This window comes from Myxine glutinosa, chromosome 4 (genome assembly GCF_964187855.1).
Source record: "Myxine glutinosa chromosome 4, kmMyxGlut1.1, whole genome shotgun sequence".
Taxonomy (NCBI): domain Eukaryota; kingdom Metazoa; phylum Chordata; class Myxini; order Myxiniformes; family Myxinidae; genus Myxine; species Myxine glutinosa.
The window spans coordinates 73,457,883-73,475,330 of NC_136264.1; the positions used below are offsets into that span (position 1 = coordinate 73,457,883).

Sequence of the window (17,448 nt, forward strand, 5' to 3'; positions counted from 1 at the left end):
TCCCCATGCTGCTCGCTTTACCACTGCATTTCTCCAAGGCGAGAACATCAACACCATGCAGTGGCCTGCGTTCTCCCCTGACCTGAATCCCATAGAGCACCTGTGGGATGAGCTTGGGAGACGCGTAGTTGGCAGGGCCAGGACATGGGCAGAGCTGCTTCAGACATTGAGGACTGAGTGGGACAGAATCCAGCAGCAATCCATCCAAAGACTGGTAGGCAGTATACGCCGACGATGCACTGCCTGTATCCAAAACAATGGTGGCCACACACGCTATTGAAAGGGGACTGACATTGCACCCTGTGCTGTTCTGTACTGTAGAACAAACTGATGAGATGGTGTATCTTGGTCAAAAACTTGACATGTCATCAATAAAATGCCAATGTTTCAATTATCAATTGTTGGTTTGTTTTATTTTGAACTGTTACAATTTTATTACATTTCAAACAAGTGATGTTTCTTTTGCGTTTTCGGTCTTTATGAAGTTGGTCAAAATGGTCAAATTTTTTGGTCAAAATGCCCATTTTGCACTGGCCTTTTTAAAGCCAATATCAAGACATCACGTGCAGCTCATTAAAATCATCCCGTACCCCTTGGCTAATCACTGACAGTCAAAACGGCTGTTCAACAGCTGTGCTATGAAGTGACCATTGAAGGTTCAAGTGACCATCCATGACCGTTTTGTCTGACAGTGAGGACACTATTGTCCACAAATAAGTTCACACATTTACTACACGCAGTGTTATTGTTGATATTTAAAGGTTTCAAAGGTGGTAAGTTTCTTTTGCGTTTCAGTATATATATATATATATATATATATATATATATATATATATATATATATATATATATATATATATATATATATATATATATATATATATATATATACATATATATATATATACATGTATTTTTTTGTATTTATTTATATATATATATTTTTTGTATTTCACCTTCCTTTTTATTTTTATTTATTACGATGAGTATTACTATTATTATAATTATATATATATATATTTGTATTTAATTTTTTTTGTGTTTATTATCTTTAAAAAAAAAAATTGGTATTTTATTATTACTATTATTATGTGTACATCTTTTTAGTGTTTTATTATCTTTTTTGTATTCCATTGTTGTTACTATTATTATTATAGATATCTTTATTGTATTTACTTTTGTTTTTTTTGTATTTTCTCTTTTATTTTATTTTTTTGTATTTATTATCTTCTTTTTTTTTGGTATTTTATTATTATTATGACGATTATTATGTATCCATATGTTTAGTATTTTAGTATTTTTTATTTTTTGTATTTCATGATTACTACTATTATTAATATTATTATTATTACCATATATATACATACAGACGGCATTTAATATGGAATATTTTTTTTGTGGGGGTGAACTTACTTTTCAAGATGACTTAGAACCAAAAGTTCATTGGAATTATGTTGAAATTATTCTCGATTTTGTTAATGTGACCTTTAAAAGAAACAAAAACCACATTTGACATTTCGAAGCAAATAAATTGATCCTTGAAAGTGATGTAAACTGATATCGAACTCAATTCACGGACAGTACTGTGTTAAACTTTTGTACGTTTTCCAGAAGTATCTCTGTTTTGCACATTAGCCAAAAAAATTTTCAACAACAACAAAAGCTAAATTATGACTGGGATTACAGACAGTAAAATTACAGTTCAGTACTTCGTGTAACCCCCAAGAGCATTCAGGAGAGCACGTACATGTCGAGGCATGCTGTTCACGAGATTTGCCAAGGTTTGGACAGGAATCGCTTGCCATGCAGTGACAATAGTCTGCTGCAATTCATGCACAGAGGTGGGCTGCTGGTCCAAGTTGTCGATTTGACGCGTTAATTCTGCCCACAAGTTCTCTATCAGATTCACATCCGGGGACATGGCAAGCCACTCCATATGCTCTACACCACGGTCAGCAAGAAAGTGTTGGATCATGCGAGCACGATGAGGCCGTGCATTGTCATCTTGGAAGACAAAGTTTCCTCGAAAGGCTGCACGAGCAAATGGAAGCAATGTTTCTTCCAGAATGACCCTGTACTTGAACTGGTTCAGGTTTCCATTCAGAACAACCAGGTCAGTTTTGCCCCCTGCATGAAAAGCAGCCCAAATGGTCACCCCACCACCTCCAGCTTGGACTCTTGGCACTATACAATCTTCGTTGTGGGCTTCATGCACTTGTCTGCGCACTCGGACGCGGCCATCTTGACGATAGACCAGAAATCTAGACTCGTCACTGAAGGTCACGTGATTCCAGTGCCTGGCTGCCATTGACGGTGCTCTCTGGCCCACTGCAATCGGCGCTGGCTGTGTTGTCTGGTCAGGCGTGGCTTTATCAGGGGACGCCTGGCACGATAGCCTGCTTGAACCAGTCGTTGGTTGACTAGCCTTCTGGATACAGGCACATTTGTCAGTTGCTGCCACTCAGCCCTAAGCCGATTAGCTGACTTGGTACGGCCATTGCAGACTAACCGGTGCAGCTGGCGATCATCTCTCCTTGTGGTTCTGTGTGGACGTCCTGGCCTCGGTATTTGAGAAGGGACACCCCTCTGAGCATTTCGTTTCAGGATCTTTCACACCTGACCTGGAGTGATGCCATACTGCCGAGCAATAGCACGCTGTTTCATGCCAGAATTTCGTAAAGCCACCACTCCATGACAAACAGCATTGTCAAGTTGACGGACCATCTCCAGAGGAAGCAGCAATAACTTTTGTAGACGTGCAGCAGATGTTTTCCACTAATACAGAACGCAACAACCCTTATATACCCGATTGTGAAGCCAATCGTCAAATGTACCTGTCCTTACATTTTGTCACGCCACCTGTGATATAATCCTGTTATTGACTTCTTGCTGCGAAAGACAGTGACATGGTTCTTTCAACAAAGACATCACCAAAGGGTAAAAGAAACTCACCAGATTGATATACTGAGTTCAGAAAATAAACCCAAGTCAAGAAAAAAAAAATATTCCATATTAAATGCCAAGTCTGTATATATATATATATATCTGTGCAGTCTGTCCTGTGTTGTGTTGTCTTGTCTCGTCACTGAACTACTTCAAACTTTTTTGAAATCGTACCAAACTTCTGGTATGCACATATCTCTCCCGTGTGTATGTCCTAAGGGTATTGTATTTGATTTTTTTGTTTTAATTATTTTTGGAAAAAAATAAATAATAAAACTTTAATTGTTTATAAAATGTAATATCACGTATATTACAAATACATTTGTGCAAAATAATTGCTTGAATTATGATTGGTGGAAACCATGACAAAACAGCAACTCGGGTGCAGTCATTTATCTATATATCGACATATCTGGGCAGTGTCTGTGTTTTCACTTAGCTCCTCCCTCAAACTTTTGTATCCGTGGTTGTGAAGTGTTTTTAATAACGTGGCGGTGGTTTTGAATCACGTGGTGGTGAGGTGTCTTAAATTACTTGGTGGTGTGGTGTTTTAAATTTGGTGGGGGGTGAGGTGTTTTAAATTATGTGGTGGTGAGGTGTTTTGAATTACGTGGTGGTGAGGTGTTTTGAATTACATGGTGGTGACGTGTTTTAACTTATGTGGTGGTGAGGTGTTTTGAATTACATTGTGGTGAGTTGTTTTGAATTACGTGGTGGTGAGGTGTTTTGAATTAGTTGGTGGTGAGGTGTTTTAAATGAGGTGGGGGTGAGGTGTTTTAAATTACTTGGTGGTGAAGTGTTTTGAATCACGTGTTGGTGAGATGTTTTGAATTTTGTGGTGGTGAGGTGTTTTGAATTACGTGGTGGTGAGGTGTTTTGAATTACGTGGTGGTGAGGTGTTTTGAATAACGTGGTGGTGAAGTGTTTTGAATTACGTGGGGGTGAGGTGTTTTAAATTACTTGGTGAGGTGTTTTTAATTATGTGGTGGTGAGGTGTTTTGAATTACTTGGTGGTGAGGTGTTTTTAATTATGTGGTGGTGAGGTGTTTTGAATTACGTGGGGGTGAGGTGTTTTAAATTACTTGGTGGTGAGGTGTTTTTAATTATGTGGTGGTGAGGTGTTTTGAATTACTTGGTGGTGAGGTGTTTTAAATTAGGTGGGGTGATGATACATATTTTTTGTATTGAATGTTTTTTTTGTATTTTTGTCGAGGCTTGTTTCAGAGCTCGGCTTGTTGCAGGGAGAGGAGTCGGCAGAAGAGATATTTATCTCAAGGCCGCCATGATGCAGGCAGGCGGTTTCAGATAAATCTTATTATAACAGAGCAAATGTATATGGTTCGCTATGTATGTATGTATGTATGTATGTATGTATGTATGTATGTTTACATGCGACGAAAACGTCTTCTTCGTCTTCAAATTAAATTACCACCCTCTTACTTAACCCTCTTACTTAACCCTCTTAATTGCGTTAAGACTGCTGAGACCCCTCAGACCTTTGACGACCCTTTAATTCCCCCAAGACCCTTCAGACCACCAAGACCCCCAAAGACCCAACATACCCTGAAGACCCCCAAAGACCCAAAACACCCCAAAGACCCAAAATACCCTTCAGGGCCCTGAGGCTCAAAAAGACCCTGAATACCCAAAAACCCAAAATACCCCAAAGACCCAAAACACCCCGACGACCCAAAACACCCCGAAGACCCAAAACACCCCGAAGACCCAAAACACCCCGAAGACCCAAAACACCCCAAATACCAAAAACACCCCAAAACACCCAAAAGACCCAAAAGACCCTGAAGACTCAAAAACACCTCAAATACCCAAAATACCCTTAAAGGCCCAACAGATCCAAAAGACCCTGAAGACCCAAATGGCCCTGAAGACCCAAAACACCATGAAGACCCAAAAGACACCGAAATGGTAAAAGATGCCAATCCCCTCTGAAACGATGTCCTCGCGCCGAGTCGCGCTAGTATCTAAAAAAGAGCAGAGGAAGAGCACTACAAATAGGGAAAGACTGTGAGATATTTGGGAGGGAAGAGAAGGGGTCACATTGAGGAGATATTGCTCTAAAAGCCGCCATGATGCAGGCATGCAGCTTTAGATAAATATCTCGAAAAGAGCAGAGGAAGAGCACTACAAATCGGAAAAGACTGAGATATTTTGGAGGGAAGAGAAGGGGTCACATTGAGGAGATATTGCTCTAAAAGCCGCCATGATGCAGGCATGCAGCTTTAGATAAATATCTCGAAAAGAGCAGAGGAAGAGCACTACAAATCGGAAAAGACTGAGATATTTGGGAGGGAAAAGAAGGGGTCACATTGAGGAGATATTGCTCTAAAAGCCGCCATGATGCAGGCATGCAGCTTCAGATAAATATCTCGAAAAGAGCAGAGGAAGAGCATTGCAAGTAGGGAAAGGCTGTGAGATATTTGGGAGGGAAGAGAAGGGGTCACATTGAGGAGATGTTGCTCTGAAAGCCGCCATGATGCAGGCATGCAGCTTCAGATAAATATCTGGAAAAGAGCAGAGGAAGAGCACCACAAGTAGAGAAACATTGACAGATATTTAGGAAGGGAGAAACCGGGTCAAATTCAGGAGATGTGTGGAAAAGCAGGATGATGCAGGCAGGTGGCTTCAGAAAACGATCTGGAAAAGAGCAGAGGAAGAGCAACAGATGGGAAAGTCATTTATCAAGGATTGAAGATCAGGTTTAACAGCTGTCAGAAAATGGATGGTTTAAAAATGGAAAATTGAAATGGTTTAAATTAAATGGAATGTTAAATTATCAGGTTTACTAGCTCTGAATGCAAAGAATCGCGCACCTTGGCATCTCGCAGCGTGGCACCTCACACGTTGAAATCTCGCAGCGTGGCACCTCACACGTTGAAATCTCGCAGCATGGCACCTCACACGTTGAAATCTTGCAGCATTGCATCTCGCTGATACAATCTCACAGCAGGCTTACATGGTTGGTTTTCCAGATACTGCCAGAAAAGGTGATGTTGATTCAATCTGGGAACATTTCAAAACTATAACGGCACTCAGCAGAGAGCAAACCTCCGCCAGGTGAACAGTTTACGTTTTGTATCCCAGAGTAGACCAGAAAATCACAATACAGAATCGCATTTAATCAAAATAATCCATCCACAACTTTTTGAGGTATTCTGCTATGTATCGTTTTTGGCAATGGTGAAGTCACTTTAAAATTATACAAGCTGGATGTTCGCCAATTTTGAATCGATTCTTCCTTGTCACACACCCAACCTCTCCACCAAGTTTCATCCAAATCCATCCATAAGTTTTTGAGATATCCTGCTATATGTTGGTTTTAGCCCTATCTCTCAATGGTGAAGAATCACTTAAAAAATTAAATAATTCTCATATCCAAATCCATATTCAGATCTTGACCAATTTTGAATCGATTAGTCCTTCTCACACACACAACCTCTCTACCGAATCTCGTCCGAATCCGTCCACTACTTTTTGAGATATCTTGTTCACAAACAAACAAGAAGACATCATGCAGAGCACAATACTTGCAAAATCCACCCCCCCTATTGTCCCAAAAAGGTTGCCATTAATCCAGCAAATTGTCCATTTAATCAACATTAAAATTGATAATCTTGATCAACGCTAGGGTCAATAGGATGAAAAGTGACTTTTTCAGATGAAAATTGATGATTTTAGAAGTTTGACCTCGAGTTGACCTTTGACTTTTGACCTTAAAATAGTTTATTTCCCAATTCAGTGAGGCACTATGCAAATGCTGTTAAATTTTCAAGTCAATCGGATGAAAATTGACAGGGTTTCAGATGAAAATTGATGGTTTTGGAAGTTAAGTTTGACCTAGAGCTGACCTTTGACCTTTTGACCACAAAAATATTTATTGACTCAATGTGCAAATGCTGTACAAGTTTCAAGTCAATCGTATGAAAATTGATGGGTTTTAAGATGAAAATGTATGATTTTGGAAGTTTGACCACGAGTTGACCTTTGACCTCAAAATGTTTGTTTTCCAATTAATGACTCAATGTGCAAATGCTGTTCAATTTTCAAGTCAATCGGATGAAAAATGGCGATTTTAGTTGGAAAGATTCTGTTGAAAAAAAAACAGAAAAGAAAACATATCTGCACTTATTTTATCAAAAAATGCTTCATTCCCAATAACATCTCTCATAGATATCCATATTAATAAACTCCTTTCTGATGTATAAAGTCCTGTCTCCTTCAGCCACCCTCATAGCTTTGAACAACCTGGAATCAAACTCGTAGCCCCACACTGGACATTCTCTATGGCAGCCACGTCCTTCCTCAGATGTGGTGACCAAAACTTTGCACAATATTCCAGGTAAAGCCTCACTAAATTCCTGCACAGTGCCAACCCTACCTCTGTTTGTGATATATTCCTCAGAAAATACAACTTGAAATACCATTAGCTTTACATATAGCTGCCTGTCTGCTTACTGCTTCCCCCTCAATCTTCTACCTCTCCTAGATCCTCCTCCTGTATTCCATGCTCCAGGACTGCCCCTTCATTATCTATAGAATAATACGCTTGTTTGTCCGTCGCATGTGACCAGATCCTCAGCTCTGGTGGATGTTTGTGAGGGACATACGAGATCCTCAGCTCGTACATACACTGAACAGCAATAGAAACGTCACTTCATAAAAACAATTCCTTAACATTTCCCATAGAAATATCAATGCATTTCGTTTAGATATCTCATTATTTACATTCGTCTGTATCTAAATTTAATCCTAACTACCGACAGTGGTGCACACGTGGATAAAAACAGGTCACCAAAACCCGGGCAAAAAAATGACTGGTACAAAGTCGTGCATGATTCCCATGGAAATCAAAATGCACGTGCGTCTCCTTGTGACTTTCCCTATAAAAGGCACCCCAAAACGTGTGTTCATCATTCGTGTTTCGATGCCAGCGCCATGCCCAGATTTACGAGGATTCAGAGAGACCAGGCTATTGGAAGATTGCATCCTGGACAGACTGCACGAATGGTTGTCAATGCTTTCCATGTCAACGTGAGATCCATCTACAGGTTGCAGGAATGATACTAGGCCTCCAACAGCACCGATGACCGCCCACGCAGTGGCAGACCGAGGGTAACAACACCATGAGAGGATTGACATATTGTGCGTCATCACATCCAAGATCGCTTTACCAGGGCTACAGAAACTGCAAGACAAACAGTTGGAACCCACCAGAGACACATTAGTGGTGATACAGTCCGTCGACGTTTGAAGAACAGGGATGTCCGTTGTCACAGGCCGTATCGTGGCCCCATTCTTACAGTTCGATACTGCCGTGACCGACTACAGTGGGCCACACAGCATCAAAATTGGCGTTACCAGCAGTGGAGAACCGTTCTTTTCTCAGCCGAAAGCCGATACTGTGTTTCCACGGCAGATGGCAGAGTGAGAGTTTGGCGTAGACGTGGGGAACGCTACTCAGATGACTGTGTGATGGAAAGAGACTCGTGGGGTGGTCCAAACATCATGGTATGGGATGCTATTGCTCTCAATCACAAAGTCGGTCCTGTGGTGTTCCAGAATATTAGTCCAGGAAGAGGCAATGGTGTCACAGCTGCTCGCTACATCGATCAAGTCCTCAGACCTCACATTGTGCCACATTTTGGACGTCACGGAAATCATGTCTTCCAGCAGGACAACGCCCGTGCCCACACTGCCAGAGCAACAAGGGACTTCCGCAACAGAATGGCATCCAAACCATGCACCGGCCTGCGCCCAGCCCCGATATAAACCCGATAGAGCACTTGTGGGACGAGGGTCAAAGAAGACTGAATGACGTTCGACCAAGGCCGACAACTGCAGCTCAACTCAGTCAGGCGTTTCTCAGAGTGTGGGCCCAAGTGACAAATGCCTTCATCAACCGATTAATCTCCTCCATGTACAGACGATGTATGGCTGTCATCAACGCTCACCGAGGTCACACAAGATACTGATTTTGACCTCCCGTGTTCTCACCTGGTCTTGTGTTTTTCTTATTCAGAACATTTCACATTATTGTTTGAACTGTGGTGACCATACCTGCAATGTTTCATGTTGATCCGAAATCTCAATTCGTGTTGATCATGACTTGAAAATAAAGACTCCAAAATATTGATTCTGACTGACGTTTCTTTTGCTGTTCAGTATACATACATACATACACCGGACGGATCAAGCGCTCCACTTGTTGATTTATGATGTCATGATGAAGGCTCTTAATGCAGATTTGAATCTTCACAAAAATCTAATCAATTGGTTCTTGTCACAAACCAAATTTGTCCACCAAGTTTCACTCGAATTCATCAAACGTTTTGAAATATCCTGTTCACAAAAAAACAGACAACCACACAGGGATGAGCATTTAACCTCCACCCACCTTTGGTGGCAGAGGTAACAGATCTGTAATAATAAAAGAGAGTGTGTGTTCATCAGTCTGTCAGTGTGTGTGTCTCCTCCATAACTCCAAAACCATGAAACCTAGTGGCCCCAAACTTTGACTGCATTCTTGTCGAACTCCATGGTAGTGCATGAATGAAAAATGGGTGTTTGGATGTGTTTAAACACCCCTTTTTGAAGATAATTTACACTAAAACTAGAAACAGTCTTATTTTTGGCCAACCTGTGTTCGGCTTGCTTAGCTCAGGGTCTCAAATCCACCATTTTTTCCGCACAGCTAAAAAATGCCTTGCCTCAGAACATGTCCGTTTCTGTACAATAAAGCTTCATATCTATGAATTGCAATATCGCTGAACTTCATAACTACGATTCACTGTATTCCTGTATACATCACAATGCTCATAAATGCCAGTGTTTGTGCCTTTATTTAATTTCCGCACATGTTTTACATCTAACATGCGATAAGCTTGAGAATCTTTTCACCTGAACTCCATTTCAAATTTTTAATTGACTTTAGCAGCATTTCCGACTCCTAAAAAACTGTGCATTTGTCCTAAAAAAGTAGTTCAACATATTTATACTCAGCCCTCGAAGTTTATAGACTAGACGGATTTATGGAAAAAGGCCATGTATGAGCTTCTCGGTGCATTTTTGGGTAAGAGTTGGGAAGCTCACTTTTTAACATAACTAGGGTATGCTGAATTAGATTAACCCGGTTCCCAAGCCGAATTTTGAGTTGTTATTTTTGAGTTTTGAATAAACTGCTGAAGAACTTGGGCATTGGTGAACTCACAGAGGAGACAATCAAATCTGCAGAAGCGTTCATCTGCAGAATGCATAATGTGCACAGAGCAACCTCTGTTGATTCAGCACGACATATGTTGTTCTCCAAGACTGGTAAACCAGAAGCAATGTCACCGACAGGTGATGCTCTTCATTTCTATTTGATGCAAGTACACTATCAAGCCATGGTATGGAGAAATGCTCATTGTGCCATACCTGACCTTCCTGCACCTGTGGAAATGGGATGGAAACGTGCTGATTCAGGACTAGAGCCTATTCTGATGTCACTGAGTCCAATCCCAGAAAGTTGCCTCGAGATGATTTGTTGTGCATGCCAGAAGCAATGCAAGACTCGATGCTGCAAATGTCGCTATTCAGAATTGAGGTGCACATCAATGTGTGCCTGGCAGCAACAGAGTGATGATCAGACCCCTTGTATGAATTTGATGTAGTTTGGCAAAACAACATGTGTGACATTCCTGAATGTTTGTGCTTCATGGCCATGTATACTTAATTTTAGAATAAATGGTTGTATGAAACATTGTCTTATTAAAACCATTTCCCATTTTATAGTGTCCAATTTCATTATCAGATTGAATGTCTCTTTCAATATGTCGCCAACCATAATATAGACAAGACGGGTTTATGAAAAAAGGCCATGCATAAGCTTCTAGGTGCACTTTGGGATAAAAGTTGTAAAGTTAAAGTAAAAGAGCTAGCTACATATGATATACAGTGCGTATCAAAAAAAAGGTAATCCAAATTCAAGGGGTTAATATGCAAAGGTTATTTAGTTTGACAATTTACATGTGGTTTACCAATTATGAGGAGATCCTCAGCTTTCCATTGATGCCTTTCATGCATCATTGCTGTCACACATGACCGAGTAGATGTTCATTGAAAATGACGTTCAAATTGCATTTTGACAAGTTTGGCTAATCGGTGCAAGACAGTTTGAAATGGACACATTACTTGTCGACTGCCAAGTTGATTATGTAAAATTTTTAAGCTGGTCTGGTAATCGTCGGTTGCGTCATCCTTTGTTTAAGATGGGTATTTAAGATGGGCCTACAGTGTATGGGTTTAGAGACAGTCTGAGTCATTCAAAAGATGGTTCAACTTACGACTGAACAGCGGACCTTCGTGGTTACAACCTTTCACCAAACTGGAAGTTTGCAGCAAACTCTTGATACGTTCAGGGAACGTTTCCCAGAACGAGAGCCTCCAGCAGCCAAAACCATCTGGGCGAATGTTAGAAAATACCAAGAGCATGGCACTAGCCTCAACCGCAACGAGGAGAAAAGCTGGTAGGAGGCGCACTGGGCGATCGGAAATGAACATTGCAGCAGTAAGGCAGCACGTTTTGGAGCATCCTAGGGATACCAGTGCAAGACGAAATGGGACAGGATTGCCTTCAACAACATTCAACCGAATCACAAGACTGGACCTCCACCAACATCCATATCGGATTCACATCCGGCATCAACCTACGCCAGGGGATTTTGCCAGGAGGCTGGTGCTTGCCGGATGGTTGATAGCACGTTGCGAAGCAGATGTCAATTTCCTGCGGTATCTTGTTATCGGCGACGAAGCTGCTTTCGCCATGGACGGCAAGGTCAATACCCATAATGTTCTTGAATATGCACCGACAGGACAACCCCCAGAATTTAATTTTGACACCAACATGAATCGACAAAAGTGGACTGTTTGGTTGGGACTTTGTGGAAGTGGTTAGGTGATCGGACCATTTTTCTTTCAAAGGAATGTCAATGGTAACAGGTATCTGCAGATGATCAATGACTAAGTTTTAACGCAGCTGGAGGAGAACTTTGAGCGACAGGTTCGTGGTGTCTTCAGATATCTCTGGTGGGCCCAAGACGGCGCCCCAGCACATCGTCTTATCGCTGTCCGAGATCAACTGAGGGAACTCTTTGGAGACCGAGTCATCGCCCTCAACCATGCAGTGGAATGGCCACCAAGTTCAACTGACCTCGCACCATGTGATTATTTCCTTTGGGGACATTCAAAGAACAAGGTGTTCGTAACTCCTCCCCGTGATCTTGACGAATTGCAGGGCCATATTCGACATGAAATGGATGCCTTGCGCAATGACCCGGATATGGTGAGACGAGCAGTTCAGGGTATGCTCCGCCGCTATGAGCTTTGTGTTGAAAGGGGAGGTGGACATGTTGAAGGTGTGGGTGCATAAAGGCCAATCATTCCTGAGAAAAGTTCACATCTGATGTTCATTTTGCACCAATTATCCTGACTTGCATCGATTAGCCAAACTTGCAAAAATGCGATTTGAACATGACATTTTCAATGAACATTTACTCGGTCATGTGTGACAGCAATGATGCATGGAAGGCGTTTTTTTTTTTTGTTGTTTTTTTTGTATACAGAATCGAGGCTCGTGAAAGAGCTAACATTTATCACACAAACAAATCAAACAGACAAACAAAATATATAAAAAGAGGGAGCGGTAGACAAGATGGGGAGAGAAGGGGAAGCACACAAACACAACATTTGAGAGCAGGGACATCGCGAGATGTGTGGGAGGGAGAGGGCTTGGGGGGGGGGGGATGCGTGGGAAGGGGGGGGGGGAGAAGTATAAAACACAAGGACACCAAGGACTTCCAGGAAAGAAGTTGGTATTTCAAAAAAGTGTATTTGGGGTGAAATTAGCAGGGGTAGAAAAGATCAAGGTTTTGGATGGGGGAAGATAAGAGATGGTGGTGAACAGCTGTTTTAAAGACCTGGAGGGAGGAGTGGGATTGAAGAGAGTGAGGGAGTTTGTTCCAGAGGCAGGAGAAAAGAGAAATTTAGGAGTGAAGGTGAGCAGAGAGTCTTGATTTTGGCAGTTTAACCAAAAGAGGGTTGCAGGCAGATCTTGTGTGACCTGTAGGAATATTTGGGGGACAGAGCCCAGAGAGAGCTGGGGGGGGCAAGGCCGGAGAGGAGTCGGTAGTAGACGGAAAGACCACCAACCTGCCTGCGGTGAGTGAGTGAAAGGCCCTCGGAGTTAGCTTCATCGCGGGAGATTCCAATGATGCTGAACGCTTTGGTTTCAACAGCGTGAAGACGAGCTAGGTGTGAGTCAGGAGCACCAGCCCAGAGGGGAGAGCAGTATTTCATTGAGCTGCGGATGAAAGCCTTGTATGTGGTGAGGATCTCATGTGTGCCAAGGAAGGACTTCGCACAATGGAGGATGCCCAGTCGGCGACTGGCTTTGGAGGCCAGATTTGAAATGTGGTTTTCCCAGGAAAGATCATGGCAGATAGTGAGACCCAAAAGCTTGAGTGACAGAACTTATTGCAGAGGATTATTCAGAAAGTGGATGGGAGGGTTGTCCAGTCGGTCTTTTCGGAGAGACATCGTAAGAGTGTGAGATTTGTCAGGATTGAAAGACATGTTCCACTTGTTTGCCCAGTCTGTGGTTTTGTCCAGGTCTGCAGAGAGTGAGGAGGCTGCAGACTGCCGATCTGAGGGATGAGGTATGGAGCGACACAGAGTAGAGTCATCAGCAAAGAGATAGAGAGGATTTTCAAGAGAGTCAGAGAGATCATTGATGAAGACCAGAAAAAGCACAGGGCCCAGAACACTGCCTTGGGGAACTCCAGCCTGAACAGGAAGAGGAGATGAGAGAAACCCATTCAGGGCCACACGTTGACTATGACTAGAGAGGACGTCCGCCAGCCATGCATGGAGATTTCCATGGATACCAAAGGAGGAGAGTTGGGTGAGCAGAGTGGGGTGCCAGACCATATCGAAGGCACGTGATATGTCAAGGGAGACAGCTCTAATTTCCTGTTTGGCATTGAGGACCTCCATCCATTGTTTAGAAAGCAGAAGCAGCACGCCCAGAGTGAATTACCTTGTCTGAAACTAAATTGATGATCAGAGATCAAGCCATTGGAGAAGAGGAAAGATTTCATATCCGGAGCAATGATGGATTCCATGACTTTGCTGATAATTGGGAGAAGGCTGATTGGTCTGTAGTTGCTAGGATCTGTTTTTGCACCTTTTTTGTGCAAGGTGGTGATGTTGGCTGATTTCCAAGCAGATGGCAGATGACCTTGAGCAAAAGAGAGGGTGAAGAGAACAGAGAGAGGGAGTGAAAGAGCGGAAAAACATGATTTTAGGACCTGTGGGCTGATGCCGTCAGGTCCAGTTGCAGAATCAGAGTCGAGGGTTGACAGAAACGTTTCCACCTTGTCAGGAGGAAAGGACACGGAGTCCAGGAGCAGCTGGGTATGACTGGGTACGGTGGGTACAGAGAGGGATGGGTTTGGGACACAAGATTTAGAGGCAAACACAGAGTTGAGGCATTCAGCTTTTTCACGTGCGGAGTCAGCTGTGTATCCGTTTGAGGTGAGGGAGGGGATGGAGAGGGAACAAACACCAGAAACAGATTTGACCAGACGCCACCAGGATTTGGAAGAGGGAGGCAGATAAGAGAGTTCGGTCTTGAGAACGGAGAGATATTGTTTCCTGGCTCTCCTGAGGGTGGACACACACTTGTTTCGGGCTTTGTGAAAGGAAATGAGATTTCCTTCCGTTGGATTTGCTTTCCAGGAGACGAAGGCATGTTGTTTCTGGGCAACAGCCTCACCACAAGATTCCGTGTACGATGGATGGGAGGAAGGGTATGACAACTGAAGACGAGATGGGATAAATCTGTGCATGAGATTGAGCAATTTACTTTGGAAGAATTCCCAGGATGAGTTGATGTCAGAGGCGGTAGAGATGGGAGACCAGTCCAGATGATAAGCTGTATCAATGAAAAGCTGAGGATCTCCTCTTAATTAGTAAACCACATGTAAATTGTCAAAATAAATAACCTTTGCATAATAACTCCTTGAATTTGGATTACCTTTTTTTTTATACGCACTGTATAAATGCTTGTGCAAATTAATTGTCCAAAAATGGCAATTTGGCGGCCATTTTGTTTATGCTAATTAGAAGGTCAAAAACTCATACTTCGGCTTGGGAACCGGGTTAGTCGAATTCAGCATACCCTAATTATGTTAAAAAGTAAGGTTCCCAACTTTTACCCAAAAATGCACCTGACATTCACATTTCTCAGAGATCCGTCTCGTCTATGAGATGGTTAATTCACCAATAAGGTCATTCAATGTTTTAACATTACAATTAGTTGTGTGCTCGGGATGGTGAGCACACACACAGCACATTCAGCAACTCATGGAGTTGTGGCCCAGATTGGGTGGTTACTGGTTAGAGTAAACACAAAGGCGTAGTGATGGTGGGGCGACGGGACATGGATGAGGTGCCAAATGACATTCTCCCCCACCCCCTCCCCCCATTTCGTTGTATATAAATTACAATACAACAGACTTGTGAGAGCATGAGACGTCACTTAAAGAACTGTGGTACGTTTTACGTTACTTTGTGCTAAATGACAAAGTGCTATCGCGATGTTTACAAACTCTTTCCAACCGGGTTAACAATTTTCGTAATTACTAATCACCCCCACACAGTAAATAAATCCGTGTTAGTAATTATGGGGCTGTTGGCTGCATAAATCTCTTATCTAATTGTTTTGTGAATCTTCGTGTGTGTGTGTGTGTGTGTGTGTGTGTGTGTGTGTGTGTGTGTGTGTGTGTGTGTGTGTGTGTCCTCTATTACGAGCCTTCGGACATATGCAGTGATGATAAAAAGTAGAAAAAGAGAACCTCATTAAACAAATAACACAGAAAAAAAAGTTTTTACACGACTTTTTTTTTGTGCCCTACTTTTTTACTCTACTTTCTAACAAACAAACTAAACTCTACTTTTTGAAAAACTACTTCCGTCGTTGGCAGAAGTACCGTAATTAAGAAAATACACATCTATAACAGCTTTACAGATGGTTGTAGTGGGGAGGAAATAAATAAATAAATAATGCCTTATGAATGCGGAGGCGCACACGCCATCCCCAAGGAAATATGCTGCCCTCAAATTTTGAGTGCATCATCCTACAGATGGAAAAAGTTTCAAAATATTAACACATGACAAGATGAACCTGATGAACAAAATAGAGAATTTCTTTGGTTGTTCTTTAAAACCATTTTGCCATTTGTCAACACAGTTGTGGTTTGTCTTATTAAATTCACCATTCGAAATATATATTATAATATATGTATTTATAAACTGAACATCAAAATAAACTTATCCCTTTCACTTTTTGAAATGTGCAGCTTTACAAACACGTTTCTTCAATTGTAATGGCTGATTATGTAACAGGAACTTCACTTCAATCACCTGGTTGATCAACAATGGCATGCTTGAGTGATTCTGTATCGGGATCTTTCCCTTTAAATAATGACCCTCATAATGAAATCCTTCAGTTCTCGTGGTTAGACATTCATTTACTGCTGTCTATAGTCACTCAATAGGCTTCTGACAGGGAAAACAACAAGAAATTCAGATGCCACGCCTGATTTTATCTGAACAACGTTTATGGGCAATTGGGATGCTTAAGGCAGGTGTAAGCCAGCGAACAATTGCTCAACGTCTTGGTTGCCCACAGCCTGCAATCGACATCTTGCATCGAGGAGATCAACGGCTGTCTATTAACGGCTGTCTATCGGCAAATGCTCATTCAAGGCTTGCAGGAGGAGTGGGACAGACTTCCCCAGGACCGCATCAGACGCATGGTACAGAGCATGCGTCGGAGGTGTACAGCCTGCATCACAGCGCAGGGAGGACACACACGATATTGAGGACTGCTGTCATTTTGTCCTTGACTGTTAGGAGTGTTGTGTCCATTCCTGTGTCATTTTGTTTTGACTGTATTCAGGTGCGTGCCTTTGTGTTGTAGTGCTGTGACTTTTGTTGCACCACACCTTGTGATGTTCATGCTTTTTGTTTTTTGTGATTGAGGCAACCTCTTGTTTATTGACATGTGTTTAGTAAAGATAGCTGATCTTTACCTCTGTGTTCAAATATTTTTCATTTTTGCATGGAGGATTTCAATGAGTGTCCTAAAGATTTGATAAGTTTATTTTGATGTTCAGTATATACATATACATATCTATATATATATATATAATATATTATTTTTAACGTCTTATTTTCAAAAAGTACTCACAAAGCCACCAAATACGATGGTGTCGTGTTTGTCGCTCCTCACTCGTACAGTGCTCAGTGAGTGTTGCCGGCATGTTGATGATGGTGTGTTGTTTGTCGCCTCTTTCTTGTACCCTGCTAAGTCTTTGTGCCATTCCAATGTTGCTCAGTTTGCATTGCTCTGCCACTTTGTCCTTCAGGTGTTTGTTTTCTTCTTCAAGT

The 17,448-nt window shown here is 42.0% G+C and overlaps 2 protein-coding genes and 1 long non-coding RNA gene across 3 annotated transcripts in view; 2 read left to right on the forward strand and 1 right to left on the reverse strand.

Annotated features, from left to right (window-relative positions):
• The window catches only part of LOC137424777 (uncharacterized), a 675,237-nt gene that overhangs the window by 185,470 nt on the left and 472,319 nt on the right, over positions 1-17,448 (reverse strand). The gene's annotated exons all lie outside the window — the stretch shown is intronic.
• LOC137424779 (uncharacterized) overlaps positions 1-17,448 on the forward strand; it is a 107,458-nt gene that overhangs the window by 19,270 nt on the left and 70,740 nt on the right. The window lies entirely within an intron of this gene.
• LOC144891734 (uncharacterized) lies at positions 3,942-10,726 on the forward strand. The gene is made up of 2 exons (XR_013623081.1): positions 3,942-7,300; positions 7,448-10,726. It is a non-coding gene; the product is annotated as an uncharacterized LOC144891734 (long non-coding RNA).